This window comes from Lycium barbarum, chromosome 4, assembly GCF_019175385.1.
Source record: "Lycium barbarum isolate Lr01 chromosome 4, ASM1917538v2, whole genome shotgun sequence".
NCBI lineage: Eukaryota > Viridiplantae > Streptophyta > Magnoliopsida > Solanales > Solanaceae > Lycium > Lycium barbarum.
The window spans coordinates 100,927,898-100,932,099 of NC_083340.1; the positions used below are offsets into that span (position 1 = coordinate 100,927,898).

At 35.3% G+C, this 4,202-nt stretch overlaps 1 non-coding gene across 1 annotated transcript; it reads right to left on the reverse strand.

Annotated features, from left to right (window-relative positions):
• Positions 1-3,539: 3,539 nt before the first annotated feature.
• LOC132638860 (U5 spliceosomal RNA) lies at positions 3,540-3,655 on the reverse strand. The gene has a single exon (XR_009581925.1). It is a non-coding gene; the product is annotated as a U5 spliceosomal RNA (small nuclear RNA).
• Positions 3,656-4,202: the final 547 nt, after the last annotated feature.

The window sequence follows — 4,202 nt, forward strand, 5'->3', positions numbered from 1 at the left end:
GTGACATTATGCTACTGCTAGTGACCAAAAGATCATCTACATAGAGTGAAACTACGAGAAAGTCATTATTTTGAAGTCTAATATACAAAGTTGCTTCATTGCAACTTCTATTAAACCCCAAATTCAGCAAGTAGCTATCAATCTATGTATACCAGGCCCTAGGTGCCTGTTTCAAGACATAAAGAGCTTTTCGTAACAAATATATATGGTTGGCAGCTCCTTTAAAACCTTCAGGCTGCTCTACATAAATTTGTTCTTCAAGAAACCCATTAAGGAAGGCGGATTTTACATCCAATTGAAACACTTACCACCCTTGGTGGGCTGCTATTACAAGAAGTAGTCTGATGGTATCAAACCTTGCAACAGGTGCAAAGGTTTGAAGAAAATCAATTCCATGTTGTTGTGCATACCCCTTTACAACTAGCCTTGCTTTATGCTTGTTGAGTGTTCCATTTGAATTCAGCTTAATCTTGAACACCCATCTAGTTCCAGGAATCTTCTTGTCGTGAGTTATAGGTACCAGTACCCATGTATTATTCTTGTTAATCATATTGAGCTCCTCCTCTATGGCAGCCCTCAATTCAGGAATTTGCAATGCATCGTCTACACCTGCTGGCTCCAATATAGCTACATTGCATCTGCTATATATATATATATATATATATATATATATATATATATATATATATATATATCTTCAATTGATCTGGTACCTCTTACTGCAAAATCCTCAGAATCATCTTTCTCTAAAATTGATTCCTTTTCTTGGACAATTTGTTCTAGATTAATAATATGAAAAGAAAGGATAACAACCATTTTCTTCCAGTCCCATGCAACATCTTCATCAAATTTAACACTTCTATTGATGTATATTTGCTTTGAAATAAGATTAAAAATCCTATAGCCTTTAGAATTGCTGCTATATCCCACGAATATTCCAACATCGGCTCTTTGATCAAGTTTCCCTTTTAACTTCCGGAATGTAAGAGTAACAGATACAACCAAATACTTTAAGATGAGCAACTGATGGCTTGGTTCCAATCCATGCTTCGTACAGAGTCTTCCCTTAAATAGCTCTTGTCGATAATCTATTTTGAAGATAAACAACAGTATTCACAGCTTCAGCCCATAGCACCTTGTGCAAACCTTTCTCAAATAGAAGACACCTAGCCATATTCATGATGGACCTATTTTTTCTTTCACTTACGCCGTTTTGTTATGGGGTGTAAGTGACTGTAAGTTGATGATGAATTCTTGCTTTCTGAAGAAACTCAACTTAATTGGAAGTAAACTCACCCCCATTATCAGACCTTAAGATATTTATCAAAGATCCACATTGATTTTCAACAGTTTCTTTAAATTTCTGAAACACAACAAATACTTCAGATTTATGTTTCAGAAAATAAACCCATTAAAACCTCGTATGATCATCAATAAATAAAACAAAATATTTGTTGCCACTATAAGAAGGAGTGCTCATAGGTCCAGACACATCAGTGTGTATTAGTTGGAGCTTTTCGGTAGCTCTCCAGGCTTGATTTATAGGAAATGGTGATTGACTTAACTTCCCAATTTGACAAACTCTACACACATTAGAGGTTTCATTTATAGTGGAAGGAATATCTGTCATAAGTTCCTTATTTTGCTTCATTTTCAAAGATTTAAAATTGGTGTGCCCAAGCCTTTTATGCCAGATGTAACTTTCAGATTGTATGCCGACATAAGCTCCAATCTCAGCATGTTTCCAATCAAGTGGGAAACTTCTATTATTCATTTTGACTGATTTCACATGCTTTATCTTTAAATAACAATGCATAATTATTATCTAGCAACTAGCCGACGCTGAGAATACCTTGGCTAATTTCAGGAACAAACAATACATCAGCTATAAGCTTTGTACCTGAGGGAGTTTGAACAACAACTGCTCCTTTGCCCTTTGCATCTACAAGTCTGCCATTTCCAAGTATGAATTTGGAATAATAATTTTTTCCAAATGTTCAAAAATATTCATGTTAGATGTCATATGATGTGTGCATCCACTATCCACAAGCCACACATTATCATCTTGAGCTGCTATATTGCATTCTCCAACAGTAAAAGCAACAAATAATTTCTCTTCATGATAGTTAGCATTTTTAGTAACTTGAGCTGGCTGTGCTTGAGTTTGCTGGTTTTGATTTATTTTGCACACCTTATCCACATGACCGAATTTCTTGCAGACCCTATATTGAACTCCAGGTCCGTACCAGCAAAATTTCTCCGCATGATTGGTCTTTTTTTACAGTAGGGACAAGGTGCGTATTTGGATCTTCTAAATCTCCCTCTGTTGTTATATTGATCCTTCTTCTCCTTGCCATGTCTTCTATTTGATTGCCTTTTTGAGTCACCATCAGATTGAGCTTTGGACCTTTGAACAACTATAAGAGCAATTTCACTTCAATTCTCTTCCTCTCTTAAAGCTTTCCTTCGTTTCACAGCTTGAAGAGTGTTAGAAAGTTCATTCAATGTGAGCCGAGACATATCCTAAGCATCTTCAATTGAGGAGATTTTCGCTTCAAACTTTTCTGAAAGCGTCACCATCACCTTCTCAAAAATCCTCTTCTCTTCTAGTTTTTCTCCCAACAGCTTGATATGATTAACAATTTTCAGGATTCTATCAATATAATCTTTCACCTTTTCAGTCTCATTCATTCTTAACATCTCAAATTCTTTTCTGATATTTACAATTTGAATCTGCCTTGTCCTATTATTCCCTTGAAATTCTTGCTTCGGCATACCCCAAGCTTCTTTGGCAGATTCACATGCCATGATCCTCATAAAAATTGGTTCTGAGACTGCTGCATGAATGTAAGATAAGGCTTTTGGACCCTTTGCCATCTCTTCTTCATGATTTCTGATCTGCAGAAGAGTTGGGTTTTCTCTCAAAGGCCTTGGGGTGTATTTTTCCTCGACATACTTTCATAATCCAAGATCCTTCAAGTATGTTTTCATCTTCACTACCCAAACTTGGTAGTTCTGTCCATTAAAGATAGGGGGTGAAAGAGAAGTGCTGATGGAAGCCATTAGAAGAGAGCTGGACAAATAAACTTGTTGCTGTTTTTTTTTTTTTGAAAACAATCCCTCAAAGATCGATTATGCTCTGATACCAGTTGAAGGTGGAAAAGAGAAAACAAACATGGAAGAGAAGAAGCTAATCTAGAGAAAAATGGAGCTGATTTTAGTTCATACAGCAAAAGTTCTTTTATACAAAGAGTACATAAAGTAGAGTCTATCAAATCCCTTAAATCCTGGAAATTGACTCCTTATATTATGCTAAAATAAAGCTCCACCACACATTAAATCTAACTTCTGATTTCTAGAACTTTACAACAAAATAATCCAAAAATTACAACAAAATATCAAGACAAAAATGCTAAGTTGACAACACTTAGCATCACAAATAAAATCAACACCCTTCATCACCAGTTGCAGCAATAATTGCTTTTTTATTGTTCTTTTTTGGAATGTCACTTTAAAAGATTGAAACTAGAATTGTTGGGGAGACTCAACAATGAAATCCCTCCAAAAATTGGCATATGCCGCTAATTGCAGCGCTCACACGGTATTCTTTAGTAAAAGGCGAACGAATAGTTCGCTTTGTGCTCACTGCGTGACGGTGCGACTTTATCATTTCACTTGTGCTAATATTTCATATGTAACTAGAAGTTTGGGCTTAATCTTTCTATTTCAATGTGGGAGTCACCACACTTCTTATATTCTACCAAGTCCTATTGAACTTTGTGAGCATCAGAGAATTGGCCTATTTCCTTTCATTACTGATATCGTTGAAATAAAGTCTACATCTCAAATGGAAGCGACTTTGCTATTCTGCCTCATTCGTCGCTTGATTCATTGGTGTAGTATTTTCAGGCTTTGATTTGTTTCAGTTTTTTTGGTGAAGTGGGAAGAAATACATGCTGATATATAAGGGCCTAATGATGAAATGTTCCATAGAATATGCTGCCTAGCTAAATATCTTGAATTTCCGATACAATTTTTTTTGGTCTTATAGGGGTTGTTTTGTAGGATGTACTATAGAAAATAATACATGTTATGAATAATGAAAATTTATTAAATTTAAATCCACAAGAAATTCGGATTATATTTAAGATATATCAGTCCAAATAAATAAATCATGGGTTAATAGTGTAACATTCCGTAAA